We start from the raw sequence: 24,593 nt of genomic DNA, 5'->3' as shown, positions 1-24,593 counted from the left end.
TGGCAATAATTTTAAACGTTTTAAAAACCTTTTTTTAAATTTATTGAGAGTTTTGCATCCATACTTTTGTTATCTAAACTTAATCAAGATTTTATGTTTTTTTAATGCTCCTTTTTAGACAAACAGGGAATTATGCCAAACAAATATAATATACTTAACTTGTGATTTAATGTTGTCATATTAAACCTATTATTTTGTGTTGTTTGTCCGTCTTCTGCGATCTGGAAAATATGAAATATATAAGTTGTATCATAAATTTAGAAAGATAATAAGAAGATTATAAAAAATAATATAAACCTATGACAAATATCCGCAAAAAGGAACACTGTTTTCAATTTTTTTGACTGGCAGCGAGGTGTTTCACATCATACTGAGCAAATTATATCTGAAACTTTCTGTATTAATGCAAAACTACCACCTCCTCCTTTATCCAGGCTTGGGACTGGCTGCGATGAGGTAGAATAAAATAATCTCATAAAATTTATTCTATTCACCCTCAAACACAGGCGGAGTTACCTAACTACCGTCTAAGTACTCGATATACACTAATTACTACTATTATACTTAACTATAAAAGAAATAAAAATTGTAAAGTGTGTATATGATTGACACGTGTTTAAGTAAAGCGTTATGCGTGTAATAAAATAAAATTAAATAAATATAACCATGATTCTATCAAAAATACATACTTAGGTATACACGTAAATAAAATGTATGAATAAAATATCTACATTCTACATCAATAATTTACACGATCTAAATTAATTTACTCTAGTTTACTCTAGTCTATATACCTATAAACTAAACTTAATTGATTTTATGTACACAAAAATATAGTTTGTGTTGTGCATGTAAGTTTATGTTAAAAAACAAAATTGATTGATCTACATAGAAAATTGAAGCATAGCGAGACAAAATATTTAAATATTACTGTAAAATGCGCTCAGCGAATGTAAAAGTACGATATTAGAAGTAATGATGTAGCGCGTTGTACTGTAAATATACGTCGGACGTGATGCAATTTATAAAAATGAAATGATAGCCCTTCGAATATAGAATAACGATGGATCATGAAAGACGATAGCGGGCGCTTTTAGTCCAACGGAAGGAATGGATCCGCGGACGGTACCGGGCCGGTGTCGGGCGGAGCTGCGCGCGAGCGGCCTCGCTCGGCGGCGAGACGTGGCCGGGCCGGCGCGCGCCGCGGCGGGCGCAGGAGCGGCTCTGACGCAGAGGTGAGTGCGGTGCCCTAAGTCGCTTTGCATTGGCGCTGCGGCGCGCCTGCAGTGATGGCGGTGGCTAGATGTAGACAGTATCGAAACAATAGAATATTACGATTGATAATGCGGGGCGTTTCTCTCAAGTTATATGTATTAATATTTATATTACATCTCATATTATAATATGTCATAATTGTGCTAACCTAACCAAAATATTTGCGTATTTGAAAAAAAAATGGACAGATCACGGATACACAAAATAAAAACAATTTTATGTTCCTATAAATAATTGTTATTTATTTTAAGTATCAAATTTGATAAATGTTTTTATTTTTTTATTTTTATTAAGAATTTCCAACAAAGAAAACATAATTTATAAACTCTTAATAGTTAATACTAAAATAGCTTATCGTATAATAACAATATATGTTTCTTTACTTATAGGAAATTACAACAATCGTATATTTAAACGGATAGCAATATCATGTTAGTTTAATGAAAAAATGAAATACAATTTCTGATGCAGGAAATACAAACAAACAAATAATAATTTACCAAAGTAGATCCAAAACAAATTTGCAATAATATCGTTTTTACTAATATTACTAATTACTAATTAAAAAACTAATGCTGACTACTATTATTTGTAAATAGTATGGTGCTTATCGACATGTTTCATTGAAATGTTTATTAAGAATACGCTTGAATACCGCAAGTGAATTGTGAAATATATCAATTTCACGCGACTTTGCTGCAACAACGTTGTACTCATGGGTAAGTCTAACTATTGGGGAATGCTTCCTTAAGTTTGTTCGAAATGGAGGAGTTCTGAGTATAGCGCAGGGATATCGAGGGATCCTGGCGGGGACATTAATACATATTCTGCCCAATAATTCAGAAGAATCAATACAATTATTAATTATTTTATATAAGAAAAATATATCTAACATTGTACGTCGAGATTTTAAGCTCAACATCTTGAAGTTATTGAGTCTGTCCAGATAACTTGTGCAGGTTTTACCAATTCCAGTTCTGAATGCTAGACAACGGACCAGTAATTTTTGTAAACGCTCGATCCGAATTATATGCGTTTGATAAGATGGGTTCCAGACTGTACAACAATACTCCAGACGACTACGAACGAAGTTGTTGTAAAGTACAAGCGCTGTTTTAGGATCCTTGAATTCTTTGGAGCACCGTAGGATGAAGCCAAGCGATCGATATGATGCAGCCAATATGTTGTAGTAGTGAGATGTAAAACGTAATTGTTGAGTGAATGTTATCACTATCATGTAAACAAAATTTAAATGGACATGTTTATTAATATTATTTTATTAATATACCGTGAAATATTCACAAAACGAAAGATGTCGTTTACTTTAAAAGTCAAAGCAGTATCATGAAAGGTCGGGAACCTTCAGATGCTGGGAAATGTTACCCAGGCATTTTTTTTTCTCTTTTTCATATAAATCGCATTTTACTTTTCCAAAAAGCTGGTACATCTCAGTAAAATGAGCATTCTTTCGATTTCTTTTGCTGCAAAGATTTCGTAGTGGGATTATGTTGTAGGCAATAAAAAGACAAAAAAAGCAAAACAGAATATTGTTCATTGACTATTAAATAAAAATAATCATACTTTTACATTTAAGTTGTGCTTTAAATTCAGTGATTTAACTTTATTTATGGTTATTTCCGAGATACCAAATTAGGCTTATTTTTCCGAAATTAACCGAATAGAAATAATATTTATTAACTATCAAATTATGTGGTAATATAAAATGTGCTAACCCTAAGCTTCTTTTGATGCTGAGCAATGTTGTAAAATATAGATCGCTACATTATTAGGTAATTTTGCCCATCATTGTAACTTTTGTTTAAAACAACCTTCAGTGGTAGTTATAATATTTCAAACGTTATTTAATGACATATTATGAGTAAAAGAAACCTGTGTTTTCGCCATCATGCACAAACTATCAACTTGAATTTTCACCATTTTTTTTTTCCCGCGAAATGACACATGATATTCAATGAGTTACAACAAGTCGCTGATTTAAATTAGCGACACACACAATAGGCAGTGTTGACAGACAAATTAACCAACTATTTTACACCAAATACTTTGAATGTTGCCAAAGTATGAAGGTATTTTTGCAATTTAAAAAGTGACTTATGAATTGATCTTCGGGCAAAGATATCCTTGGTAAAAAAATCACAATAAGACACTATGCATTTTCGAAGTAATTATGATATTGATTAATTGTTTTTGATAATGTAGTTTTTTTTTGCGTTGGAAAATATTCAAGAATATGGTTATCATACTAACAAAAGATGTTTTCAACTCTTAGAGTATTTCATACATTTTACATTGTCTTAATAAAATATTGTAAATAACAAAAACTTATAGGTGATACGTAAACATAAATGTTCTACTTATGTATCTAATAAAAACTAAAATTATATTTTGTAGATATATTATATGCATGTGAAAAAAGCAATTGATTGTACTTAGTTAGTATAACAATTCTTCAGTTCTCGATAGGTTTGGAGTTTGTACGATAGCCGTACTTACTACATAGTCACTTTAATTATTTTAAGCAAGCAAGCAATGAAATGTTTCAAATTACAAAATAAATAACCAGTCGACCAGCTGTATTCCAACATTAGGTACATTAAGATAAAATGTATTTTACATTATGATAGTATGTACTTTATATACAATGAGTTCTTAATATTACAGGTTAACGTTGACTTTTTTTTAAATTACACATAGTATAAACTATAACGTATTAAGAAGAATTTAGAGAAGATATAAAGAAGAGAAAGAAGAATAGGCACAGTGGTGTAATTAAATAACACGAAACGAAAAGGGCGAGTTACATAAGAAGGTATAGCGAAAAAATAGAAGAGTTGCCTGATACTTTAATTCAATAAAGTTTCTCTCGAAGAAGAGAAGGCAGAGTAAAAGTAAGGAAGAAAGTTTTTATTTTTGCAATACGAATTACAATATTATAACTATAATTTATTTTAAAATAACTGTTGACAACGTAACGTGTATGTAAATATTTTTTTTTTTTTCATAAGTACATAATAATCGACAACCAACATTTGTTTTAAACTTTAGTTCCATTTAAAACGAGATGAAAGAATAAATTTATACGAATACATTTTTTTATACTAAATTATAAAATAAATCTTGATCTTGCTTGATTGAGGTGATTCAAAATACTGGAATTACTAAATAAACGCTATTCACATATATAACGAACTATTCCACCATACTTCAATACTGAATACAGTCAAGTATTTTTATGTAGGTAAATTAAAATTCATTAACTCCACTTGCTTGCAGGATCCGTGCGATCAACCCCACCGGGTGAGACCCTTTTGGGAAGCCCAGCGAGTGCGATCAGCAACCGGATAGAATTCATGTTCTTGTTTGGATGTCGTTTCAGAAAATATTATCATACAAATCAATCATAAAAGCATAGCCTTCAGTGTTGTATTTGATGTCGTTAATATTAGGATTTTAGTTTCATGTTCGTTCGGTTATAATTTGCACTTCAGTTTAGTTCCAAAACTTTGTGACCTCACATACGACGGCAACTGGATCATAATGCCATTTTTTTTAATTACATATATTATATTTACCGTGAACTTTCACTGTGATAGTCAATTTTCTTTGGCTTTTATCAAGGATTTTGTCCACTTACGACGTTTCCTTTGGTGAACAGGAAATTTCTTTTGTCAGCTTCGAGACATTTTTGGAGTGAGAAAAAGTCATCATGTCACTCATGTTTGTTTGGCTATTGCGTCTGACCAATGTTTTCATTGCTTTCTATAATAGTAAAATGGCTATGACTGTTTATTATAATAGTAAAATGGCTATTTTAATTAGATAATAACGTATGTAATTCCAGTATTTGTTTCTTGTTTCGTTGATGCGGCAAATATATTCTTGATGTTCTATCATTATTATTTTTTCGTTTTTTTTTTGTTATTTTTTTTTTGTTCTTTTTAGTGTTTTTTTTTTGTATATTTCTTTTTTTCTGATATTTTTTTTTTGTTTTTGTTCTTTTTTGTGTGTTTTTTTTTGTATATTTCTTTTTTCTGAGATTTTTTCTGATATTTTTTTGGTAGCTATTAAACAATTTGCCGTTTTAAATAGAATAATTAAAAATACATTTTAATTTATGAAAATTAAAGGCATACGAAATAATCTAAGAAGTAAAAATTCCACCCTTTATATTATTTACGTTAGTAACAAACGCTTGAATTTATTCGATGTGATGAATAACCATATTCTTGTTACAATATTTTTTACATAAAATACTCGTAAATGCATATGCATGCTTTGCGCAGGTGTGATTATTATAATATATAACAACGGGTCACCATGAAATTTGACTTTGATTGCAAAGCATTAAATTTCGTAGTTTAGGTCGTAATTAAACGGAAAAAAAATATATGGCATGAAAAACTTTGCTTTTGTGCTTAGAAGACTGATTGAAGGAAATTTTTAAAAATCTCGGATTTTAATTTTTGATTGAAAATAAAACTATTGAAATAAAAATGTTTATTATTTTTATTAAGTTTTACTATCAAATTAGCTTACAGAAAAGTGGAAAATAACTTAAAAGTGCACACTTTTACTTTTTCTTTTATGTTCATAGCTACTTTCTCTCAATAAACCCCAAATATAGTCGCCCATCATGTTTTCATTGTATTGGCCTTGATAGCGATGTTCAAAATTCATGATGTCCTGATGGAAACGTTCTCCTTGCTCTTCGGAATAGGCTCCCATATTGTTTTTAAATTTATCTAAATGAGCATGCAGCATATGCACTTTTAATGACATCCTGCAGCTCATGGCCTTAAAATTTGTAATTGGAATTTGCCTTACCTTCCAAACACCTTTTATATACAAGCAACATGTGGAGCCCATGGCTTATTTTGATTCCGTACAGGACAGTCAAAATATGCTTCATAGGCTTCACAGAGAACGAGAGATGTCTTTAGTTCATATTTCACGTCTCGAACTCTAATAAATTGACCACATATAAAACAAAATGCATCAGCATCGTATTTGCACTTTCGTGACGACATTTTAAGTTATTCTGGGCTTGTAAATAATACCTGATGGTTGTTATCACTCGGGTGCCATCTGGCGGCACAGTGTAAACGTTAATATCCCACTCTCACCGCGCGGTCTTTTTAAAAATATTAAAATCAATTAAAATTTATGAAAAAATTGAAAAATTAGTATTATTATTATAACTATCACAAAAGCAAACTTTATACCGAAAAAAGGTATTTTCTTTTCGTTTTTGTGCATAACTAACTGGAAAATAATAGTATAAACTTTAGGACAAAGAACGAAAATTTTTTTGTCGAGTCGTGTAATCTGTAATCAAAGTTTCAATTTATGAGGATTCGGGTATAATTTACAATTTAAGTACTGAAAATGTTGTATATTATAATACCCAATCATAAGCTTTGCTTTGAATAGAAAAGAGGAGACAAGATGTACCTCTTATGTTTTATGGTGCTGAGTTTATATTTCGATACTTATAATAAAATAATGTTGATGATTGTTCCTTTATCTCCTCAAGAAGCATAGGGCTTCAGTATATAGTTCATTCAGTAGATAAATAATAAATTAATACTAATAAAATATTCATAGATAAATTAATATAGTGGTTGGGTACTGAAAATGTGATGATTGGCGTACAGGGGGTCATCAGCTTTGCTTTGAACAACACTTCAAGCAAAGAGAGACAAGATGTGCAACCAATGCTTTATGGTATCGAGTGTATTTTGATAAATAATAAATTAATACTAAAAAAATATTCATAGGTAAATTAATATAGTGGTTGGGTACTGAAAATGTGATGATTGGCGTACAATGGGTCATCAGCTTTGCTTTGAAGAACACTTCAAGCAAAGAGAGACGAGATGTGATACCAATGCTTTATGGTATCGAGTTGGTATTTTGATAAATAATAAATTAATACTAAAAAAATATTCATAGGTAAATTAATATAGTGGTTGGGTACTGAAAATGTGATGATTGGCGTACAATGGGTCATCAGCTTTGCTTTGAAGAACACTTCAAGCAAAGAGAGACGAGATGTGCTACCAATGCTTTATGGCATCGAGTTTTATTTTGATAAATAATAATACTAAAAAAATATTCATAGGTATATTAATATAGTGATTGGGTACTGAAAATGTGATGATTGGCGTACAATGGGTCATCAGCTTTGCTTTGAAGAACACTTCAAGCAAAGAGAGACGAGATGTGCTACCAATGCTTTATGGCATCGAGTTTGTATTTTGATAAATAATAATACGAATAAAATATTCATAGATAAATTAATAAAGTGATTGGGTACTGAAAATGTGATGATTGGCGTACAATGGGTCATCAGCTTTGCTTTGAAGAACACTTCATGCAAATTTTTAAATTGTTAAAATACCTTCATACTTTGGCAACATTCAAAGTATTTGGTGTAAAATAGTTGGTTAATTTGTCTGTCAACACTGCCTATTGTGTGTGTCGCTAATTTAAATCAGCAACTTGTTGTAACTCATTGAATATCATGTGTCATTTCGCGGGAAAAAAAAAATGGTGAAAATTCAAGTTGATAGTTTGTGCATGATGGCGAAAACACAGGTTTCTTTTACTCATAATATGTCATTAAATAACGTTTGAAATATTATAACTACCACTGAAGGTTGTTTTAAACAAAAGTTACAATGATGGGCAAAATTACCTAATAATGTAGCGATCTATATTTTACAACATTGCTCAGCATCAAAAGAAGCTTAGGGTTAGCACATTTTATATTACCACATAATTTGATAGTTAATAAATATTATTTCTATTCGGTTAATTTCGGAAAAATAAGCCTAATTTGGTATCTCGGAAATAACCATAAATAAAGTTAAATCACTGAATTTAAAGCACAACTTAAATGTAAAAGTATGATTATTTTTATTTAATAGTCAATGAACAATATTCTGTTTTGCTTTTTTTGTCTTTTTATTGCCTACAACATAATCCCACTACGAAATCTTTGCAGCAAAAGAAATCGAAAGAATGCTCATTTTACTGAGATGTACCAGCTTTTTGGAAAAGTAAAATGCGATTTATATGAAAAAGAAAAAAAAAATGCCTGGGTAACATTTCCCAGAATCTGAAGGTTCCCGACCTTTCATGATACTGCTTTGACTTTTAAAGTAAACGACATCTTTCGTTTTGTGAATATTTCTCGGTATATTAATAAAATAATATTAATAATCATATGCATTTAAATTTTGTTTACATGATAGTGATAACATTCACTCAACATTTATCAAATTTGATACTTAGAATAAATAACAATTATTTATAGGAACATAAAATTGTTTTTATTTTGTGTATCCGTGATCTGTCCATTTTTTTTCAAATACGCAAATATTTTGGTTAGGTTAGCACAATTATGACATATTATATGAGATGTAATATAAATATTAATACATACAACTTGAGAGAAACGCCCCGCATTATCAATCGTAATATTCTATTGTTTCGACACTGTCTACATCTAGTCACCGCCATCACTGCAGGCGCGACGCAGCGCCAATGCAAAGCGACTTAGGGCACCGCACTCACCTCTGCGACAGAGTCGCTCCTGCGCCTCCCACGGCCGGCCGCCAGCTCCGGAACTCACGACCTACCGCCTTGCAGAGGACTCTCGACACGCATTTCCACCTGTCACCGAGCCGATAAGGTCCATTCAAATCCATTTAAATTCCTATGAACCAAGCAGCTGCTATGACTTTACATATCCATTATAACATTATTATATATAAGAAAAGTTCAGTCAATTTTATAAATTACTGTCACCGCCACTGACATATAAATACTCGACAATGCGCATACAACCTTAAAACCAATAACAAACTTATACATTCGCTCTCGCATTTTACTTTAATACAAATAATTTGTTACACAGTGTTTCAACTTTAACGTAGAATCAATTCGTTTTTTAATGTTAGCGTCGTGATGATAAGAGTTCATAAAAAAATACGCACAATGTAAACGTTGGCAACATGATTTGATTTTAATAATTGATTTCTGATATAGAACGGAGGTGAACAATTTCATTCCAGGAAGCCGAGTGTGTAATGCTTGCAAGTGTAACTCGTCAATCTACCAAGCAAAGTGAATAGTGTAATGCATGGTGGGAAATCCCTAAAGTAACTGTGGAATGACGACGTTATTTACGTAAGGTTTACCGTTAATTAATTTTTCCCTATGTACAAGAAGCATTAAATCGTTCCTATCCCGTACGCGACCTAATGCCACGTACAACTGTCCGTGACTAAATACGTCCGATCTTAAATCTATGCCGACCCTATTAATAGTTTGACCTTGACTCTTATGAATGGTCATTGCATAACACACCTGAAGGGGAAATTGCAATCGACACATTTCTATTGGACTATTATGATCAATGGGGGCTTTAAACATGATTCGCGGTATAAAAAACAATTCGGCTATTCCCGGTTTGCGAACTGTTATTAATCGAGGTGAAGTCGCTTCGATTATAACTTTTGTACCATTAACTAAATGATCTGAAAAACTAAGGTTACGAATTATTATACAAATACATCCTACTTTTAAAGTGAGATCGTGTTCTGGTATACCTTTAGGGTGCATACTATTCAACACGTCAACGCCTAAATACAATTCGTCAGTGTCATCCGTAGCCGTTTTATCTACTGAATAGAAATGTAAAAGGTCGCCTGGCAAACGATCTAATACAGTCCTATTTATTTCTCTAATATTGGAGTTGTGTGTCGAAAGAATGGCCCTACCTATACAAACTTCTGGCTCGTTTTCTAAAAGGAAATCCGAAAATACAAAATTAATTAACTCATTTAAATCAGTAGTAAATGATAAAAGTGAAAGGTCTATTAAATTTTGACAAGATCTACCGACCTTTACCGAATGTAAAGGCAAATTATTTGAACCTATTTGAAGTAAAAAATCGGAAAAAACACTATCTTCACTACACCTCTGAGGTGTAGTTAGTGAAAACGTCTTTAAACTCTGCCATAAGGGCGATGATTTAACTGAAGCATTAAATATATCAGAATGACACTTGGCGTTCGTAACTACGGGCGGAATCTGACGAAAATCTCCGGCAAAAATGATAACCTTTCCCCCGAAACTTTTATTAGACTTTGTCAAGTCTTGCAAAGACCTATCTAACAAATGAATGAGGTACTTGTGTACCATCGGCGCTTCGTCGTAAATGATTAAATCGGAGTGTAGTATGAGTTCAGCTCTCTGGGTTCCGTTTGTTACATACCAATAGCCTAAATCGTCAATAGCGCTTAACGGATACTTAAACATACTGTGCGCAGTCATACCGCCGTCATAGTTCTGCGCGGCAATACCTGAACTCGCTGTGCATAAAACTACACCGTTGAGTACGCCCCTCACGTACGCTGCTATCGTATTTAATAGCAACGTTTTACCAGTGCCTGCCGGACCGTCTATATAAATAGCACTTTCGTTACTATTGCGAAAACCGTGATCAGTGAGCAAATTTTGCACATATTCGAACACTTGCCGCTGGTCATGAGACAGCTTGGGCGTCCAAACATCCACAAATTCGCGTAACCCGTCTGCATCGTGTAGAGCCTTCTCACGACCTAGTTCGGTGGTGTCATCGTGCGCGTCAGGCAAACCTTGCTCTAACAAACACGAACCATGTTTTCGCAATAGACGGTCAATTTGAACCAAGGCCTGGGTGTACGCTCTATCCGGATCGTTATTTACGCGGTTAAGTATATCTTCAGCTAGCTCATTTTTAAATTTTTCCCACAGTGTCGCTACTGCTACCCCGTTAACAGCCAATAATACGAAAAAGTTACGCAGGCGTGGTCCGGTCAAAAAACATGAAGCTTCCTGCATAGCTATCTCGTATTCGGCTTCATCGTTGGCGATACCAACGGCTTTAGCGGCCTCCTGGAATGTGTTACAATTTGGACCACCCAAATTATAAAGATCCCTGTAACTACGGCAGGGGTGTAAAGCTAACAGTAATCTTAAATAAAATTGTTCACCTCTGTTGGGCGCGACCCAAAATAAACGCGTCACTATTTCTCCCCTCTGTCTTTTCGTCAAAAATTTGCCGTTGGTCATATTATAAATGGTTGTATTTTTTGTTGAGGGGCGGCTGGAATGAACGATATACCTCTCGTAAAAATCTAAATATGTTAAACTATCGAATTCTTCACCGAGGGGACGATTAAAATACGTGACGAGATCCGAATCCGAATTCTGAACTGCACGCGCTTCATTTCCCGCCTTAAAAAAAATTGATTGATGATTTTCTAAATGCACGTCTAACATCTTTACAGTAGGCTCACGTCCCGTGACGTCAAACTCAAAAACTCTCCAAGCAGCCTCACCAGAACCGATGTATCGTTTTGTGACGTACTGTTCTATTTCGTTATTTTTTAGTTCATCTGGAACAATGGCGACTCGAGCCTCGTCTGGACCTTTGGTCATATATTTAAAGAGATATTTAATGACTGTTCGAGTGGACACTGATTCTAAATTTAAATGGCAATCATATCTAAGAAGAAGTGCAGCGTTGTATGGTACTATCCACAAATCACTAATTTCTACATCCCTCCCTCTGTATTTAATAGTGGCTGTATTCTTACTGTTACGCTTTAAGTTAATAAACCCTTTATCATTACAATATGTGACTTCTGTCTCTGGTTTTGGGAAATAGCTTGTACATTTTTTTTTTTCACTATCCCAACATTTTAAATCTGTCCTATGCGGCGGACCGCATGGACCATGTACCATGTAATCTAAAACAGCTTTTCTTAATTTTCCATCAACTTCTGAAGCGTCAGGAATATCTGCTCTAATAAATTTATCCACATCAGTACCGTGAACGGGGCCACCACCCTCGACTGCAAAACAGATATGAGCGTGTGGTAATCCCCGTTTTTGGAACTCTATTACATATAAAATATAAACAATTTTACCAAACCAAACCCCTGTGCGTAGATCCCTCAAAAGTTGTTGCAATTTAATGTTAAAAACTCTAGCACAAATTGATGGCGTATTATGATGACCTGTTGTTGAATTTTGTATTTCAGGCCATTTGGGATTGCAAGTTAAAGTTAAAAGAAAAGATGGCAATCCTAATCTGTTAACTACTGCCATAGCATCCATATACTTTTGCTTCATATATCTAGGCCCCCCCGTGTAACTACTTGGCAAATAGACTCTACCAGGCACAACCCCACCCTCTCCTCGAATAGTCTCATCTACACTTATCTGCTGTAAAACTGACTCTACTTCTCTTAATGGAGCGGAACGGAGAGCATTATCCGTGTTACCTTTTTGGATGTTATACAGGTAACGAAGTCTTTCTTCTAAAATCCTACATTGCATATCAACTAACCACTCTTCAGACAAACGATTAAAATCGTTGAAACGGGGTTCGCTCAGAAGGAGACATCTTACATATTTGTTCTGGGTTAGTTTTGCTCCATTATTGTCCGTTTTGTTAGGAAACCATCCAGGGTTACCGTGCGGATACAATAATGGATATTGAAAAGTTTCATATAGGGGGTGCATTATATCTACTGTGTGAGGCTTTTTGTCTCCAATTTTCCAGATTGCAATGGCGCGAGGAATGTAACGTTCCTGCTCATTGCTTATAATGGCAGCAATCTCGTTGCCTAAAGGCATATCACCGAGAATGTTGCCATGTGTGCGTCGTGTGGTGTGCTCAAAAATGAGGTGTGCGTGGTCGGATGGTTCTTGGCTCAGCCGCTTGAAGCACTCTATATAAGGGTTGTGATTATGCAAGAAATTTGTAATCGATCGAATGACAGTTAAATCTAAATTTAAATTTGTAGCGAGGCTCTCTCGCTCACTGTTATCATAGATGTAAAGTCCAGCCGGGTTAGTAGTTTCTGAGTACGCAAGATCGAAAACTCTGTGATAAACCCTCCCTTGAATTTTTAAAAATGATACCCCCGTTGTCGGATGTTGAAATCCGTGTGTAACGCCTAAAGCACTAAAAGCAAATAAATTATTGTAAGCCCTAGGTTTATGCAAAAAAGAAGGAAAGCTATAAAATGGTTCATTTAATGGCGGGAAATTTTGAACGTTATAAGCGCCAGCCCCACAGCACCACTTGATACGATTCTTTTCCTCAAAGAACAATCTAGCATTACAGAACCTACACAAAAACGCTTCCCTATCTAATAATGAAATGTTTTTAAAACTATACAATTTGACGACAGTTAAGCCGTCGCCACTCTTTGTACCTATTAAATTGTTGGAATTCCGTAATTCCACGTCTAGATTTCGATTAACTTGATTGTACTTATCTACTGCTTGCCTATTAACCTCTGGGTTACTTTGACTATACTTTTGAACGGCTTGCCTATTAACCTCCGGATTAGATTGTGTATATTTTTGAACGGCTTGCTTATTGATCTCGGGATTATTCTGACTATACTTCTGAACCGCCTGCCTATGAACTTCGGGATGTTTTTTATTATATTTTGTGACCGCTTTTAAATGAGAATCTGCATCTATAGATCGCCTACCTGGTCGTCCCCTCTTACGTCCTACTTCTACTGAATTTACTGATGAACTATCCGAATCTTCGTTTATATTGTTTTGTTTGTGTGTTTTAGATTTATTATATTTAGACGGTCTACCGCGTTTCCTACCTACATTACTAACATCGGGTAATTTTGTTATGCAGACAACGGGTGTCAGTGTTGTTAATTTAGGGTCGCGAATATTTTGAATTAAAACTTTTGGTTTTAGGGAATTTAATTTAGGGTCATATTTTGGGGGTATACCTTTATTAACTAAAACTATCGGTTTTAAATTAGACAATTTAGGATCGTCTACAATAACTAATTGGTCGTCTACATTAACTAATTGGTTGTCTACACTAACTAATTCATTAATAATATTGACACTATGAAAATTATTTAAAATAATTTTATGAATTTGATACTGACTACCAAACGCCGGATTCCAAAACAAAAACTTTGCAAGAGTATCTAAATTGTTGCACTGAAAGAGACGTGCAGCTCCTACCGAATGCGAGTTATGGACGTATTTATTATTCGCGTCTACTTTATGGCTATTAAAGATAAAATATGTATTATTTGACCTCCAAAAAGATATCGTATTATTAGCGCCGGTGAAAAGGTAGCTATGTGTGGAGTCGTTGTGTGCAGTGTGAAATATTTTATTTTTTAGGATTAATTTTAATTGTAAAGTGTAAGTGGCTATGTCGCTGTCACATGTGGGAAACAGTCCGTTGTCGATCCAACTATCGTTGTCTGCCATCGATTTAATTTTAGCCAAATAGGTCCCTACACGTATATCAGAAGGCAATTCTTCAGGATATAAATGAGGATGATTATGCGCAACCCCAAGTGGTCTTACTTGAATGTATAACATGTCACCAAAGTCTAAAATAGTGTCAATATTTTCCTGAGAAAATACGGCTCTATTTAGAATAGAAGAGTAAACAGCCGCGCATGTTGCCATCGCGACACATTGTGCGTTGTTACCCTTAAACCGGGGATCGGCTTGATGCGTTGACCCTTTAATAATAATTTGACCGATTAAAATAATAATAAAAACAGAATGAGATTTTATCAGGTCAGAAGTAACATAATATTTATATAGTGCCGCACAATTTATTTATAATTTGTTAAGCAAATTGAAATGTCCCAAACAAAGAATAATGCGTTGTACCTATGATTATAAAATACAAATCCGTATGAAATATGTTAAAGAAAGTATCCCTAGTGAAATCACTACTTCATTTCTAAAATTTCGTAACACAAAAATATAAATCGATTAGATATGGGTTGAGAATGAGATCCAAGATGAAAAAGGAGTCGAAACTACTCTAAAAAAAATACTAAGCTCGCTACGAAATACGCTACGCAATCTATAAAAAAATAATCGCGACGATCTACGTTTCAGTATAATATTATACTCGTATAATCAAACATATCTAGAATTATTTATCATGTTAATTTTAATCCTATCAAAACTATGTACTTACGTAATATGATGGAATGTTATTATTTTATGGAAATAGTTTATATACTGTTATTGGCAATTATTAAATCATGTACAGGTATAATATCAAATTAAAATTAATCTCATTACCTATCAAGTAAAATTCTAGACTCTAGTAGGTATATGATACAACTTAGTCGTCCTTCCGTCTCCTATGTAAGTCTAAAATCTGGTTTATAAATCTCGCTTTAATGTTGAAAGTAAGTACCTACCTACATCACTATCACTACATAGTATAAAACAAAGTCGCTTTCTCTGTCCCTATTTCCTTATGTCCCTTTGTATGCTTAAATCTGAAACTACGCAACGGATTTTGATACGGTTTTTTTTAATAGGTAGATAAGAGTGATTCAAGAGGAAGGTTTATATGTATAATAACATCCATTAAATAATGGAGAAGTACTGTTATTTTTGAGGTTTCTAATGTGATGTCGCAAATAATTTTATCAAACGCATTTTTTCCGCTTACATTGCAAACGCAGGCTGAACTCAACGAGTTTTATCAAAATAATATACTAAGTATTGTAAACACTGAAAAGGTCTATAGAAAAGTCCGTGATGATTATAATATGTATATTATGTCTATCTCTCATGGATAACCCACAATAACTTTTTTCTGACATTTACTTTTTACGACAATTAATAATGGTTAATTTTCGAAGCGATTTAAACTACAGCATTAATCCTTAACCAATTAAAAATACCTTGAATACATTGTTCATTTAATATAGATCTATATGGCCCTTTACACCGTATGACTTAAGTGAATATTTTCGAAAATATTACAGATTTAAAAATATCGGGACATAGCGTTTGCGGCGGTAGGTACCTACCGGCCAGCCGCCATTGCACCCGTGCAAAGCCGGGGTCGCTAGTTTTCTAATAAAATAGTGTAAATTAACTTCGCTACATAATGTGAAGAATTAATTGAAATTAAACCGAAAATATCAATACTTTATCTATACCCACAGATAAGTTAAAAATAAATAGTTAAATATAAAATAAAATATATAATATACGTTCAATTACATACAAATTTTCAAAGCGTCTGGACCAATTTTAACTACTCACTGGCAGAAAGCTTTCATTAAAAAGAAAATAGGTAGGTATGTATCCTTATAACATACGTTAAAATACAGAACATTGATATAGGTACCTAACATGTGTTTGAATGATCAGAGACAATTTCATGACTTATAATAATTAAATTTTTACTATTTAAGGATATTTACAATTTTGAATGAATTACCTAATATCTAATTTATTTTTATAATAAATATATCTATCACACAAAATGGCGACCGACGCCGCCCGCGGCGCGCGGCGCGCCCGCTCGTCGCGCGTGTTTATTCGCGATTCCCGCGCATTTCGATTTAAGTACAACAAATTAGGAAAAAATTAAAAAATATATTACCGACTTATTACCTACTCCATTTATACATATTATTATATTTAAAATATTATCTTGTATTCTTTTTTATGTTAAAGAAAATGACTTTATTCTGTAACCTATAAGGTATATATAGACACACATGACAACAACGGTAATTACGTAGGTATTAAGATGTTAAACATTAGATACCAATTTTATAAAAAAAATCTTTGTTATTAAAAGTAGGTATCAACTTATTCAGAACATTTCAATTTGCACAAAAAAGATAGAAGTGATTGATTAAGTACCTACCTAACAGAGCCTTATGAAAATATATGTAGGTATATTAATTGACTTTAAACCTAATAAATTGAATAAAGCTTACCGGTAGCGATGCACGCCATAGCCGCTGCGTTGCCGCCATTGTTGCTAGATGATGCTTGGAACATGTTGAGGCACGAAGTCACGTAGAATCTCGAAGTTACTGAAAACGATAAATGACTATTTAAAAAAACAAAGCATTTAAAAATCAGACATCACTTGTTTTTATTAAACCATTGAAAAAAAACAAAAGAATAAATCGTCATGAATTGAAATGAAGTCTTTTTATATTTTATAATAATAATTACCTAAAGTAACAAATTTAATTGTTAGTAAGAAAAATGTATAAAGAAAGACAACAATAAAACTCAAATCATTAATCACTCCAAGTACAATATGAGACCAATAATTAATTAATAATAAAATATGTAAATCGACTTACCCTGTGAACAGACGAAATGTTAATGGAAGAGAATTGGCGCGGGCGCGGGGTCTTTTATTCCGGAAGTAAAAATAATTGCAAACATTACGAAAAAAGTGGGAATAGACAATTTCACAGTTATGTATTTTTTTTTTAAATATATTTTAATTAATAAGAAATAGGTATTTAAAATACGTAATCTAATCTAAAAAATATATTAAAATAATAATAAAATAATTTAGAAACAATAATATGTATTTAAATATTAAAATCCAACTGTTAGTAATGCTACGGCCACACTACCGCGATATGCCATAAGTGTAACCACGACTTATGGCCATAATTCTACAATGCCAATCAATATGACAAATGGCGGTAGGCAATAGCTCCGGCGGCGGTATTCTTTCGCACATCAAAGAAAATAACCGCGGTAATTATTGCGTATGCGGCCACACTTCCGTTTGTCCAGTGTGCAATATGAGCTCACCGACGACGCACGTATCGACCGACATGGAGTGGTCAAATGAAAAAGCGCTCGATGGCGCTAATTTTTGGAATTCTTGGAATTCTTCTCTTTGGGATACCCGACAGAAGAACTATAAAAATCGCAGTGTACACAATAATGCGTGGCGTCGGATCAAACAAAATTTATCATTTCCAAGTACAATAGATGATTTGAAAAAGAAAAAATCATTTTGAAAAAGAAAGAATCCTTGATGAATTATTACAGAAACCATATCTATTATATTTTAATTATTAACTAATATTTTTTTTGCTGCGGTAAATGCCAATAATTACCGACATATCTAGGTAAACTCTAGTGTAACCACATCAGTTCATGCAGTAATTTAGACGGTAATATAATGCCATAATTATTGCGGTAACAGCCCGGTAGACGATAAGGTAGTGTGGCCGTAGCATAAGGAGTCTAATAATTTATGTTTTATTATTTTCATATTTAATTATTTTTCGAAAATATGCTATACCTATTGAATATATTAAATACAAATATATTTATTATTTCTTTTAATAAAATATAATAATAACAAGTAACTAATGTTTAATTTATTTTTATTATTACACAATAATTATAGAAGACTGTGTCTATGAATACCTTGAATATCAAATATAAAAGTCAAATTATGCTTTTTATAAACATAAATAAGAAATCAATATTATCATAATTATTAAACACAACTAAAATATTTATAAAATTATTCTAAAGTAAACAAAAACGTATCGTCTTAAATAAATTGCAAATTAATAAATTTTATTCTGATTTGAGAAAAATATATCCAATGCTGCCAACATTATACATTTTTTGGTCATAATAGCAATGTTTTAATTTAAATGCACTTGGAAAAAAGTTATACGTGCTCGTAATTTTTTATTTCATTAAATCTGTTTTATTTTTACGTCATTATATTTCTTTTAAAGATTTAATGAATTAAAGTCTTTCAATTGTTAATGCACTTTTTTACTATTGATACTAATGTCAAATTTTAAATGATCATTGAAACGTCAAATCACAAATGAATAATTTTATGTCAACAAACAACTTTCCGAAAACAAATAAGAAAACGGCTTCTTGTGTATAATGTAAAATATTATGTGTTATTTATGCATAACAAAAATATGTTTTGCCAATTTATCATTCCAAAAGAAGTGGATAAGAAGTTTTCATGTCATTGAATAAAAATCGAACAATGGATGAATTAAAACATAATATATTTTTGTGATGAAAGAAGACTTCAATGCCAAGTGTAAAACAAGTGAAATCTAATAAGATCAGAATATGAAAATGAAGAAAAACAAAAGTTGAATTTACCAAACATAAAGGAAATGTTTTATGATTTGCAGATGCTCACATTTTAAATTTATAAAAGATTCCAGAAAGTTATTTGTATTATTAATATTGAATAACATAGACTGATTGACCCATTGATGGTATTATATAGATGAAAAAATAGTGTATAAATTTCAATTTGAATAACCATGATGTCTCTGAAAACTTGATAGCTATTGTTACTGTACATTTTATACTTCTTAGTTCTTTTACTATAATATAAAGCAAATACCTAATAAGTGAAAGCCGTCTACATTTTAAACAGCATTGTTTGCTATAAGAAAAAAGGAACCAAGTATAGTAATGTGGCCGTACTCGTTATCAATTTTAATTCACCAAACATCATTAATTTAATATATCTATGCAAAAAATATCTTTCAAGAACAATGTAACTTGGGATCCCTGCAGAAGTCTTGACAAAAATATGAAATAAAAGTTACTGTATCATTAAAATATTAATTTAAACATGGTATCTATCCCTACACCAAGTCATGTTTATAATTAAATTAAATAAATATCATGGTTTGGATATTATGTTTTCAGTGTAAATATATTATAATGGAAACTTTTTAATGTGTTTCATTTTCTTATTCATCAAGTGTCTCTTATTAGTAATAATATTCATAAAGTAGAAACAAATGATTTAGATATATTGCTATACAAATAATTTAAATTGCTTTCATATAATTTTTTAAAATATATTTTAATGTTAACTTTACATATTGCATATTTTAAAGTAAGTACATATTGATTTATAAAATTCTCATTGAATGCTTGTTGATTATTAATTTTTATTATTCCAATTTGATTTGAAATCATATAAATATTTGAAGAGGGTAGAGGTAGGTACATTTTATTCAGACTTAATTTTTATTAGGTACAACATTGGTAAAAGCTAAATGAAATAAAAAATCATTATAAATAAATACTTATTAGTAATTATTACTATTCTTACATGTTTAATGAGATAGTATAATAGGTTCTACACTTGTTCTACAGATCTTGAATATTATTGTTTTAAAAATTTATAAACAATGATAATTTTCTGTTTTTAAGAATCTATACTCATAGGGTAAAAAGGGAACTATATTACTAACTGGCTGTCTGTCCATCTGCTACCAGGCTGTATCTCTGATCTCATGAATCTTGATACCTACATTTAAAAATTTCAGAGATCATGATGTCGATGTCGCTTCGACAACAAAAATAATAAAAACCGTAGATATACCTAAGCAATCTTGGCAAGGTCTTATAGTGAAGTTTCATACTTATACGGAAACCTTAGTGTTGTGAGTCCAACTCGCACTTGAATCATTTTTATTTAAATCTATGTACCTACCCGCTTAGAAATAGAAATAGAAATAGAAAACACTTTATTGTACAATGCACACAAAACAAAATTTACAGAAACGATATGTAACTTACATATTTAATAAAAAATTAAACAGTCCATTTCTACCTTAGATTTCTACACATTAAATATTTTTGAAAAAAATTGTTATGCAAATATACGATGGGTTTATAGACCCCATAGCAATCAATGGTCAATATTTATTCGTCCTGTTTAACTGTGTCAATTACGATAAGTCGAGTCGAAATCTCAACACTGGTGAGATCCGTTCGTAGAGAAAAAAAACTCGATTTTTTAATACCTACTTGTTTTAATAACATCAATAGAAATTACTCATCTCGGTTCATTACTTATATTATTATTTTATTCACAACTATGCGGGTTCTTCAACTACGCTGGCGAAGCCGCTGGCGCGCGGATAGCTAAAAAAAAACAGCGATTCCACAGTCAGTCGAAACTGCTTATAAATAACCTACTTATTCAAATATTTTCTACTCCGGGAGGCTGTCGACCTTCGAGGTTGCGCGGTGCGCGGGCAGCAAGCAGCCCGCGGTGCCATCTTTTTCCGTTGCTATATTCCTATTACCCTTCCTACTATGGAAATTTCCATACAAAATTTTCGAAAAAAAAAATTTCACTTTCTACAAAAAAATATTATATGCCTGAAAGCGGACCAGGTTTTGAAGCATTTTTTACTTCGGCGACCCTGACCTACCTGCCACCAGTTCAGAGAACCATTGAATTTCGTGATATATGGAAAATGGAAACCGGGGGTCGGAGAGAAATTCTGAGTATGCAGTTTTGTAAATCTGGCCGATTAGAGCACAGAAGTCAATTTTCAGACCGATCGTAAAATAACCGGCGCCACCATCTTGCCTCGAAAAATCGGCCATTTTTGAAAAAAAAATTACGTCCAATTTGAAATTTCTCAATTGCCCTGGTAGCGCCCCATCTTCCTGATCATTTTTTAGTTCTACACCCCCCACCTATCTGGCGCCGTTTCGGAGAGCCGTCGAATTTCGCGTTGTATGAAACTCGGAAACCAGCGATGGAAACTCGATGATGAGTATGCCAACTTAATGTGCGGCTTGATTAAAGCCCCTGTGCCAAGTTTCAGCGCGATCGGACCAGCGATGGCCGTTTTAGCATTTGTATGGCGGCGGCCATTTTTTCCGCCATTTTGAATTTTTTTCACTATCTGTGGTAATTGCTCGAGGTCTACTACACATTTAGTTTGAGCACCCCAGATGTAGCTGCTACCGTTTGCGCGGACCGTTGACCGTCTTCGAGAGATGAGGGAAAGTTTAAGATTTCGTATTTTTCTGGATATCCTGGGAGCTGGGCGAGTACGAATGCATCATTGGTGTATTTCTCCGTTGCGCCACCTCGTCTAAATTTACGTTTTTATGTTTGCGCCAAAAATGGAAAAATTCCAAAATCGAGCGACCCACTATGGCTCCCTGGTAGCGTCCCAGGGTGGTGATCATTTTTAGTTCCCGGACCCCCCACCCAACTCGCACCGTTTCCGCGGGCCGTTGGATTTTACGTTGTATGGAAGTTGGAAACTGGGGCCCGGAGCCACTCAAACGGGGCACCGATCGATTCGCCGGCTCGAACAGAGCACGTGTGCCAAATTTGAGACGTAAGGATTCATAAACGGCGATTTTGGCAAAGTACGGCGGCCATCTTGTTTTCGCGAAAATCCCCATTTTTCCACCTCCCCTGGTAATCGCCACCAGTTCCGAGCATTTTTTGTTCCGACACCCCCCCTCCAGGTACCACCGTTTTTGCGCACCTCCAGGGGTCCACTTGGTTTTCGAAGATGATCGAGATCGCTATATTTTTCCTCTGGTCACTCGGCGCACCTCTACACGATCACGTCGTTATCCCCCCCACTTTCCCCGTAGTTTCCGAGAAAACCGATGTCAGTCAGTGAGTGAGTGGTAGTGTAGCTTTATATATTATAATATAATATATGTACAACTATATATGTAATATATAAATTAATAAAATATATATTATATATATCTTCTTCTGTCTTTATATATTATATAAGAAGATGCAGAAGCTAAAACCTAAATGTCACGATGTAATAATTTCCCACTTCAATGCCTTTAGAGATTCAAAGCTATTTCTCCCTCAGTAGAGCGCCAATTCCACGAAAAACCCAAAGAGAAGGTTTCCAGAACTTTCTCAAATGACAACCTTTAATGTATTTAATTCGTTACACGTGCACGATAGAAATTATTTGATGTTCATTTTTTAAACACGTGGAAAGTAGACGAATGCTTATTACAATTTTTAGGATCCTCAAAAGGTAATGGAACGGAATTTAGTGTATCACTGTCTTTTTTGTAATTCTAAATTTCCAACAATCAAGCTTCGAAAATTTCCTACTTTATGGAACTTTTTCGACGTTTGCCTTTCAGTATTAAGGTGTTACTAATATTTATACTAATAATGCTTATAATTTGACAATTTGTTTGTTTGCTTTTGAACGCGCTAATCTCTGAAACTACTGGTCGACCGATTTCAAAAATACTTTCAGCGTTAGATAGCCCATCTAACGAGGAATTATGATCACGACTGCGTACCACAGCTACTTATAAATAGATATATAATTCTTTCCAACAAAAAGCAATCAAAACATGACTGACTGAACAGCACAACTATGTGTCAAGTGAACAGAATCACGAAGCAATCCCGCGGAAAGCCCAATAAAATGGCGCATGAAACTGTGACACATTTCCAGAAGCTTCTATCAAGCCGATATCGGATCGTTAACATTTTATGACAGCCACGTACTTGCCGGAATCGGATGAACTTTCCGATTTAATTGGATTGTTTGATTCGCAACAACTCAGATGTAATAACGAGATACGTAAAAATAGATCAAAGGCTTTGATTTGATACATTTTATAGGGTTTACGGTGTTTTGTCGAGGATTAGCAAGGATTCGACTTCATTATTTTTTAGTTGATTGTGACGGTTTTAATTATGTCTGATTTGAAATGATACCTTAATTACTATGTTGTTGATAACAAAGCTATTTAAATTCAATTCAAATCTATAAAAGAATTTTCAAACGTATAATCAAACAACCTAAGCACCTACAATCATCCAAATTAAAGGCTTGATACTCTATAACGCTCAATGGAAATATTCCAACGTTTAAGACAAATATTATCTCGTAAAATATATTTAAACTGCATAATATTCAACACCTACATTTAAACAAGACGTTAACTGCGTCTTAAAATAACTACTCTTTAAATATCAATTCGCAAAACTTATTATCCATTGAATAAATTATCAAAGTATTGATTTATTTAAGACGGAGTGCTTCAAGGTTGCATATTTAGCCCCATTTGTTATTTAAATGTTTACTTTAGAATCGGATCCATTGTTTAACTTGCAACTGTGCCACTAATTATAATAACAGTGATTTTAACTTTAGCGTTATCTTTTAGGTAGCGACGTATATGGAAAATCTGGGTTATGTTAAATTGATTTTGGCTAAACTATTTGTTAAGTAACTGGCTGACTAATAAGACAATACTAGTTTATGTTTCATAATTAAAAAAGTACCAAAACGTACTGTAAGCAAAATTTGCATTTAAAACTCTACATTTTAGACGATATTTCGAAATTACAAAAGGACAACTGTAAACTATTTTTAAAGACTACAAAAATACATATAAAACTGCCTTCACAGCTTCCCAAAACATGAAAAATTTTCGCATCTCCTGATCCCATCTTACCGTCTACAGAAGTGTCTCGAAACATATCATTTTTGAAGCATTGTAACGAATACGACACGATATTTATCCGAAACGATTGTCGCGACGCATCCGTAACGGTATCGTGTACATTTCAGTGCCTCTTAGCTGTTTGTGAAATTGTATTGATGTGTAAA

The 24,593-nt window shown here is 33.1% G+C and overlaps 2 protein-coding genes and 1 long non-coding RNA gene across 3 annotated transcripts in view; 1 reads left to right on the top strand and 2 right to left on the bottom strand.

Moving 5' to 3' along the window:
- Positions 1-24,593, bottom strand: part of LOC149898356 (uncharacterized) — a 313,253-nt gene that overhangs the window by 235,228 nt on the left and 53,432 nt on the right. The gene's annotated exons all lie outside the window — the stretch shown is intronic.
- The window catches only part of Eip93F (Ecdysone-induced protein 93F), a 213,458-nt gene that overhangs the window by 169,299 nt on the left and 19,566 nt on the right, over positions 1-24,593 (top strand). The gene's annotated exons all lie outside the window — the stretch shown is intronic.
- Positions 38-17,764, bottom strand: LOC149898359 (uncharacterized). Its single transcript, XR_016458100.1, has 3 exons — positions 17,502-17,764; positions 17,124-17,222; positions 38-221 (listed from the first exon to the last, which is right to left on the bottom strand). It is a non-coding gene; the product is annotated as an uncharacterized LOC149898359 (long non-coding RNA).

The sequence above is a fragment of the Colias eurytheme genome, chromosome 23 (genome assembly GCF_061535395.1).
Source record: "Colias eurytheme isolate Ceu_HAF_F1 chromosome 23, ilColEury1 Martin Lab GWU primary, whole genome shotgun sequence".
Taxonomy (NCBI): Eukaryota; Metazoa; Arthropoda; class Insecta; order Lepidoptera; family Pieridae; genus Colias; species Colias eurytheme.
This window is presented reverse-complemented; position numbering and strand designations above follow the sequence as displayed.